General features: G+C 33.4%; 1 pseudogene; it reads left to right on the forward strand.

The window, feature by feature from the left end:
- The first annotated feature begins 7,009 nt into the window (after window positions 1–7,009).
- Window positions 7,010–8,412, forward strand: LOC111402652 (annotated as a pseudogene).
- The last annotated feature ends 1,198 nt before the right edge of the window (window positions 8,413–9,610 follow it).

Raw genomic sequence — 9,610 nt, forward strand, 5'->3', positions numbered from 1 at the left:
TGCTTCAGGTATATATAATCGTCCTCTAAACCACAAGATACAATCTGCTAACATATAAAAGTTTGAAACTTTTCCATCATGTATATCCTTCTTCACCTTAGAACAATAATCATTTTCTTGTTGCCCTTGTTGAATTCTATTCAATAAGGTTAGCTAAAGTGTCAACGCTACAAGTTTAACCTCTATATATCCTTGCGACATAACTTCAATACCCATTTTCTATAAATCTATCAATTCTGATTTTTGAGTTAAATCATACTTGCAACACTCGATGTCGACTTTCTACTTAATGCGTCAACTACAACATTAGCCTTACCGGGATGATAGCTTATAACTCAATCATAATCCTTTACCAACACTAGCCATCTTTTTTGTCTCATATTCAATTCCTTTTGTATAAATGGATATTTTAGACTTTTCTGATCAATGTAAATCTCAAATCACTCCCCATACAAATAATACCTCCATATCTTAAATGCAAACACAATTGCAGCGAGTTCCAAGTCATGTGTAGGATAATTCTTTTCATATTCTTCAAGTTGTCTAGAGGCATATGCAATAACTTTACCATTTTGCATCAATACACATCCTAAACCATTCTTTGAAGCATCACTATAAACCACAAAGTTTTCAGTACCAGATGGAATTGAAAGGATTGGGGCTAAAGTCAGTATTTTCTTGAATTCCTGAAAACTTTGCTCATAAGCATCTATTTTTAATAACCTCTACTTTACTTAGATCCACTGATATGCCCTCACCAGATGCTACATGTCCCAAAAATATAACTCTTTCTAGACAAAATTCACATTTCTTAAACTTAGCATATAACTGCTCGTCATTTAAGACCTACAAAACTATTCTCACGTGTTTAGCATGCTCTTCTTTAGTATGAGAATAAATAAGGATATCATCAATAAATATAATTATGAACTTATCGAAAAAGTCTCCAAATACCTTATTCATCAGATCCATAAAAGCTGCTGGGGCATTTGTTAACCCAAATGGCATCACCAAAAACTCATAATGACCATATCTCGTACTAAATGTTGTCTTGGACATATCATATTCTTTTATCTTAAGTTGATGGTATCTAGATCGCAAATCAATCTTTGAGAATACAAATGCATCCTAAAGTTGATCAAACAAATCATCAATCCTTGGCAATGGATATTTATTTTTAATTGTCACCTTATTCACCTCTTGATAATCGATACACAATTTCATTGTACCATCCTTCTTATGAACAAATAATATTGGTGCATCCCATGGCGAGAAACTGGGTCTAATGAAACCTTTATCTAACAACTCTTGTAATTGTAATTTCAACTCTTTCAATTCAGTTGGGGTCATTCTATATTGAGCCTTGGAAATTGGAGATGTTCCTAAAATCAAATTAATTACAAACTCTATCTCAAGATCTAATAGTACCCCAGGTAAATCATTAGGAAATACCTCTGGAAATTCTTGTTCCATGGGCACATATCACTAAGATTCAAATTATGTCGTGCTTCAATAGCCACAACGCTAACCAAATACCCCATGCACCCACTATATAGTAACCCTTGTGCTTTCAATACTAATATAACAGAAAATCTGAAACTTCTCCTAATCCCACTAATTGTGAATGGTTTATTTCCCAAAGGTTGGAAGGTTACTAATTTCCTCCTACAATCTATAGTAGCTTGATATTTTGATAGCCAATCCATACCTAAAATTATATCGTAATAATTTTAATCTCTCATATCTAACACAATTAAATCTACATAAAGCTCTCGATTTTCTATAAGGATCACACATGCTCTTACAATCAGATTGGTTTGTTGTACGTCTCCGGATGGAATAGTTACACTATAGCTGATCTCTTGTTTATTAGGTGTCTTACCCAGCCTCTTCACATACTCCATAGACACAAATGAATGCATAGCTCCAAAATCAAATAACACAAGTACTGGGATGCCAAAAATAGAGAATTTACTGTTACCACTGATAGATTTGTTTCGGCATCTGATCTGGTAATAGTAAACACCCTAGCTGGCACCTTCTTTTGCTCCACAAGGTTTGGATAACCTGGGAATGTTCTAGCAAGTTATCCCACCTTTCCACAAACATAATATGTCCTAGTCTCTGTAGGACATGCCCCATCGTCCACCACATTTAGGGCAAGATGGTTGTGCTGTCATTATAATTATTTAATGACAAGTCATCTTATTCTCACACTCTAAAAGCAAGAGATGCTGCTCGTTTCACCTCATTGAGCCAACTTTGATTTGCAAATAAGCCAAACTCTTATCACATCGTTGCAGTGAGATAACATACATCATTGGTGCCATTAATTATTAGGAGTAATCAAGTTATATGTCCATGGCACGGCTTTTTGTTCCTAATTTATGTATCGAACATCTTTAATTCTTGTCGTAGTTTAAAAGAATTATGTGCATTAATTAATTAATTAAGATTTGAACCACTCGTAGGTTTTGTTCTTGAATAGTTTGGCACAATTGTCAAGTTCTTATGAAGAAAAATGCAAAGCAAATGGACAATAATGACCGGACCCATCCCTTTAATATGCGACAAATTATTTTTCCAAACAGAATAAATGTAGCTAACAATAGACTTGGAAAAATTATTAGTAACTTTTCAAAGAGAAATAACGATGGGGATCTGGAAATGGAGATAATAATAAGTACTAATTTTAAATGTGTGGTTGAAGTTATATTTTGATTTTGATTGAGTAATAGAACTAACTTTTAATTTACCAAGTGGATGTTCTCCAAACATAGGGTTTTTTTTTTTTACCTTTTTGTAGAAATCTTTATTCGCAACCATTTATGTTTTTCTTTTTAACTTATTTAAACAACAGGTCATGTGCTAGGACTAATAATTTCACTTTGGAATTTAATTTAGGTAGAAACGAATTTGGACCACGAATATATATCAAATTTAAATTCCCTTTTCTAATTTTGTGTTATATTAACTTTTATTATTTTAACTTATGCTATTCATGTTATGATTCACCATCACTCATTTTCTCCTAACATAAATGATAGTAAGCCTCTGTTTGGCCCCCATTTTTTAGAAGTGAAAATGGGTGGAATAGTGTTTTTTGAAAAATGAATGGTTGAAGAAGGAAACGTTTTATGTAATATTATTTTATGAAAAGTTGTATAGTTGAACATAGGAGAACGAAAAATAGAATGCAATGGAATAAAAATTAATGGGGGTCAAACAAGAGCTAAGTGTAAAGTTTGTTAACAATTAATACAGTTAACTAACCTAAATTGATTAAATATATCCACCTAGATTGGAATTTTTGGTGTCTACATATAACCAACCTCTGTTACTCCAATCCACCATGTACTACATATCCTGAATTCTATAATTGTACATTCGTTTAAGTTATACTTTAAAGGAAATTGTGATAAGATAGACCAAACCCTTGTTATGGATGGACGTTATATTCCTCCACATCCACATCCACCCCCTACCCCCACCATCTCCCATGTATATGTTTATGCTTATATTTAGAGTTCTTAATTCATAACACGTACCAAGCAAAGAATTAATCGCCTAGAAGTGATCAAGAGAATCCGAAAGACTAAGAATTCATAGAGTTATATGTCTCTATTGCAACAAAATTGTCAGGTATATTCATAGCGATGATTCACGTTAAAGTAAAAAATAAATAAATAACCCAATGTTCATTTTCAACTTATTTTTCATGTTTTACAACAACTCATGGGATAGTAAAGATAACAAAGCAGCCTTTGAAAGTAGGCTTTATGAGTTTTCCGAGTGTTTGGTGACGTATTAGATGAAGAACAGTATAAAAGAAATAGAAGAAGAAAATCAATCACGAAAATTGAATGGGAAAAATTTCCCATCGTATCCAATGTATGGAGAAATTGTTTGATATCATATATTATTATTTGTTGACGAATAGGATTTTAGCGACTTAAATAATTGTTAAATGATTAATAACATAATAAAAAATATCGTTTGTCATTAATCTTACACTGTCACTATATGCATGTTTGACCATATTTCTGAACATAGCTACAAAATATAATTAACGATTTTTGATTTGGGACGATAAATTTTAGCAATTTTTTCATTTTTAAAGCATAGTTTTTCTGCAGTCATTAATTCGAGAGATTGGACTGACGCTCAAATATGCATTAAATTGGTTAAATGAATTCAACATCTCAAATGCATAATTATTGTGTTTGACACATCAAATGCACAATATCATGCTAAGGTAGTCCAATTAAGGTACAATAGTTCATAAATGATTTATTTACTTTCTTTGTCCAAAATATCATGGTAAGGAGGTCAAATAAAGTACATATATTGAACTTGATTTTCACACCTATTCTCAAAACATGGAGAAAATAAATGAAAGAACAATAAACACCCATGTTAACTGTTTTTTAAATTAACTTTTCTTACTGTCCTCACACATCTAAGGAATTTATATCCAGTAAATTATAATTTTTCATTAAAAGTTCACGTGCTATAGAATATTATGACTTGATACACACACACACACACACACAAGAAGAAGAAGAAGAAGAAGAAGAAAAAAGAAAAAAAGAAATATATATTTTTTATTTGCATTAACAATCGAATGATGGAAGGACGTGCATATGAATGTAGTAGTTTAATTAATTAAGCTCCTTAACAATCTCAGATAAAGCTAGACAAAATTAAATAAGGATTTTAATATTTTCTTTATAATATGATCTACAACAAGACACATGTACCACGGTAGCTTGCACAAGATTCGGTTAGCTTTTGTTCTACAATGAAGGTGCATGTTTAATTCGCAAGGCTACATATTCAGCCTATTAGGAAAGAATTACCAAAAAAATGTAGATTTGCTTAATTACAGCTTTAACTACAAAGAAAGAAAGGAGATTGAGTACAACGCCTGCCTCGTTAATCCGTTTCAGCAAACTTTTATTACTCTTTCTTTAACTCTTTGTCGATGTCATGCTTTCCGCATTTCAATTTTTCCCACTTTTTACTTGCCATCTCCCTTTCGTAAATATGCCACCTAAAATTCAATCTTTTAAAATCGCAAGTATCATACAAAGAAATGATAAATGGATAAACGTAAAAAAATACTCACTTTTTTTTTTTCCAAACGTAATTTAGAATTTGATGCTGAAATTTAATTTAGTGAATATACCTGCAAAACTTTACTGAACGTTAAAAATGAACCATGAAGCTGAGATAATGGCCAATTGTACTTTTGTATTTAAGTCAACTTGTGACCTAACTTACATATATAGTTGCAACACTTGCTCAATAGAGTTTTCCGCCTCATAAGGAGGATGAATATTTATTGAGTAAAAGATTTACTTAAACTTCGTTAATTGATATTCTGTAATCTCTGATTGAATGTCTTTCCAAATCCGGATGGGAGGCAAAGCATGTTGGTGAATATTAAATGTCTTAATGGTGGAAATAATTGGCAGTTATGACATTTAGGACTTTTTGTGGGCTATTTTGTATGTTGTTACTGTGAATTACTTGTATGACTTTTGTAAACGTTAGGGGAATGGGGCAAGTGGTCCACCAGTTTGTTTCATATATTTGTATTCAAAATGTTAATTTATTTCAATCAAGAGGCTAGATGATGTAGATTGAATCTACAAAAACACGATAATAATAACTCAAATAGATTGAACTCAAGAATCAACATTTTTCTTATTTCATGAACAATAAAAAAATTTAGGAGGCATTTTCATATCCTCAAATACAAAAATAACAAATAACCTACTGGCAACAGTTCCATAATGGGTTGCGCTATAAAGCGAAAATAACAATTATTGAAAATAATAAACGAAGAAACTTTAAATGCTGTTTTGATATAGTAAATGAATTCAAACGGCCAAAATCTATCATACCTCGTGAGCTTTCTGAAATGGGGCAAAATGGATACCGTATGCGAAAGTTATGTCAATTTTTTCGAATGCCGACCATTCAAGCGTTCCATGTACTCAAGCGCCTGTTCTTCCACACGAACCTCATCACTAGACGTATGTTAAATTCCCATAATGATTTCATGCCAAACCTTCCTCTATTTAGAAACAAGTACAATTAGGTCAACATGCTAACATATTTCACGAGAGAAGATGGAAAAGCTAAACTCCATAAATTGGAGAGATCCATCCATTCGAAAACATAGAAAAAGTTGTTTAGAGTACTAAACAAGTATTTTAAGGCAATTTTTTGAATCTATTGTCTGTCCAAACCTTGTGCGAACATACCATGGCAATGGAAAAACCAACTCTTCTGCTTTCCTTCCTTAAACTAGTATTACTGTAAAATTTGTACTATTTTTCTCCATATATATTCATATATTTTTTGCCCCTCGAAATATATTCTGAGTACAAATATCACGTGACCAAACGAAGTTCTCCTAACATAAATTGAAAGCTTAATTTCCTTTTTTTTTTTTTTAACAATAAGGACGGCCTAACCCGATGCGTGCTATAGAATATTATATCTTCATACACGTAGAGTAATAACAAGCATTTTTATATTTATGCATTAACAATTGATTGTTGGGAGCGCATGCAGATAAAATTAGTTTAATTAATTTATGTTTCCACGATGTGAAAATGGAATGTAATGATGATATGGTGAGGGTTTACTTCATCTAACAAATACTTTAATATAATAACGTGCATGTATGTGATAATGAAATTCTTTATACACATATAAGGTGAGACGACATGTCAAAAATATACTGTTTTGATAGTTACATGAATAATTATTCAACAGCCACGGAAAATCACCTCAAAATCATAGCTTTTACCGTGTAAAAATGATCCTGTATCTTGCTTCTTCGGTTTTAGGCACGTCCTGCGACTTCCACTTATTGTTCATTAATATATTACTCTTAATTTTCTCATCATTTTAATTTTATTATCCATGGTTCGTTTGAGACATTTATTAGTCATTGTCATAACAATCTGCCAACCCGGCCCTCCTCCACGTATATAAAGATGAACAGATGCGAGAAAGAGAGAAAACAAGATCAAATTTTCAGTTTGTTGTAGATAAAACTTCGAGATGTTTCCTTTAATCATGTTCATGTTCTTAGCTGCTTTTCAATTACAAAGTTCTGCATGTCTAGCATTTGCATGCAGTGAAAAGAGTATCTTCATACTCGCCGGCCAGAGCAACATGGCTGGCAGAGGTGGTGTGGCAAAAGGGACTTGGGATGGTTGTGTCCCTCGTGAATGCGTCCTGACCCAAAGATTCTTCGACTTAACGCCAACCTGGTGTGGGAGGAGGCACGTGAACCTCTTCATGCAGGCATCGACACAAGTAATCCTTGTGGGGTGGGGCCAGGAATGTCATTTGCGAACTTAGTGCTGGAAAGAGATCCTTGCCTCCGGGTGATCGGTTTAGTCCCCTGTGCTTTTGATGGAACCAATATAACCAAGTGGAAACGAGGCTCCGAACTTTATAATCGGCTCTTAACGAGGGCTTATGCAGCACTACAAGATGGAGGAAAAATTCGTGCAATTCTGTGGTATCAAGGCGAAAGTGATTCCACAGATGAAACAAGGGCTAAAATGTATAAAATGAGGTTGATAGAATTTTTCCTTGACATCCGGAGAGATTTAGCTTCCCCAGCTCTCCCAATTGTTCAGGTATGGTTACTTTACAAATTTTCCCTAAGGTGAACTGATTTAATTTTTCTTCTTGATCATTTTCTTAATCAATCAAATGAGGTTTTAATTTTTGAGCAAATGGATTTTTTAAAAATCTTCTGATTGCTCATTTTCATTGCACAAATGGATTCTGCATTTTACTTCCATTGATAAACATTTGCTGTTGGCCTGATTTTTTACTTTCATTTCTAACAATATTCTGGTAATTTTTGTTTTCAGATCGATTTTTCTAAAAATGGGATGTTCAGTTCGTCATTAAAGAGTTTTAATCTAAAATTGGGCTGAAATTAGTTGCCAATTGGTTTTCTTGTACTTATGCCTAACAGTTTCGTGGACATTTAAAGTTCCTGTAGCAGCTCTGCTACATTTTGATACATCAGTAAATTCAATATCTTATACCAAATTATTCACAAAATTAAATGATAACTGGTTGCAGGTGGCATTGGCTTCAGATGTGGGATCCTACTTCGAGGTTGTAAGAGAGGCACAACTACGGACCGAACTTCCAAATGTGGTATGTGTGGATGCTATGGGACTTGAGGTGAAGGAAAATGATACACTGCACCTTACCACTTCGGCCCAAGTCCAACTAGGAAAGATGCTGGCTAATGCCTTTCTTCGGATTGGAATTTAGAGGATTGATCAGGGCATGATTTGAAAGTTTTCAATTTATTTAAATATTACAAAGCAATAAAGACATGCGCGCGGCAGCAAATTTCGACAAGTCACCGTCAATACTTTACATTCAAACAACGTGATTAGATGTGCACAGAGACGATAAATAAATTTGTCAAAATTACTCACAGTAATGTAAACACTCCAAATCAACATTAACTAATAGAAACAAGTTGGAATAAAGAAGACCAACAAAATTGAAACTAGTTAGAACTCATCAAGTCACAGTAGAAAACTTTAAATAGAAACAACTTTTGTTCCAAAATTTAAAAGAAAGTCCATGAAATAAAGAATTAAGATTTATTGTTGGAAATTTTATTATAATGACCCAAATTTTTAATATTTAAGTCGCTACCAAAAGTTTCATTTAACCTTTAAAAAACATTGCATACAATATATGTAAAATTATGTAATGATGATTATTAAAATTCATGTAAAAAAAAAAAAACTTTATATATTCAAAAGTGTTGCGGAAGCTCTCTCAAAAGGATCTTCAAACGGTGGTTTTCAGGCTCAGTCCAACGTACCTTTCTCTACCAACAACCAATCCAAACGGCTCCAAACCACAACCAATTGATTCACCTTGGTTGCTATACAATCTTACCCACGTAGGACAAGAAAGGGATGATGATATATGGCCACAAAGGCTAGGAGAAGACACCACAAAGGTATACTATGAAAGAACCATCAATTGCACACGTTATACCAGCGTTCTGGACACCTTTTTCTCACACAAAAGGGGGGCAGCCGGGAGTCGCTAGTTTCTTCTCTCAAAATCACACAATCATCATCTCAAAGAGGCTAGGGTTATATTCATATATATACTCTAGGGTTAGGCTTTAAGTTGGGCCATTAAAGGGGTAAACGGGCCAAAATTCAAGCCATCCATAAGGAATACAATTGGGTCGGTGTAGCTCATGGACTTGGTTGTTGGACTTATATCATTCATCGGTCTATGCCTATGAAATAATATTAACCCACGTTAACATCATAACCCGAGATTTAATGGGTATCAAAAACCCAACAAATCTCCACCTTGATGCCCAATAAATCTGCAAGCAATCAAAACACACAGTTAACACTTGCATAATCAAGGTAGCCAATAAAATTGGATTACAGACCTTACCTTGTGTTTTCAACTTGAAACACATACCATACCTGCTCCATGTACTCACTGGGGCTAAAGTCAAAAACACCCAAGTAGAAGCAAATATTTAACAGTAAACAATCAAGAGCGAATACACATG

This window comes from Olea europaea, chromosome 10, assembly GCF_002742605.1.
Source record: "Olea europaea var. sylvestris chromosome 10, O_europaea_v1, whole genome shotgun sequence".
Taxonomy (NCBI): domain Eukaryota; kingdom Viridiplantae; phylum Streptophyta; class Magnoliopsida; order Lamiales; family Oleaceae; genus Olea; species Olea europaea.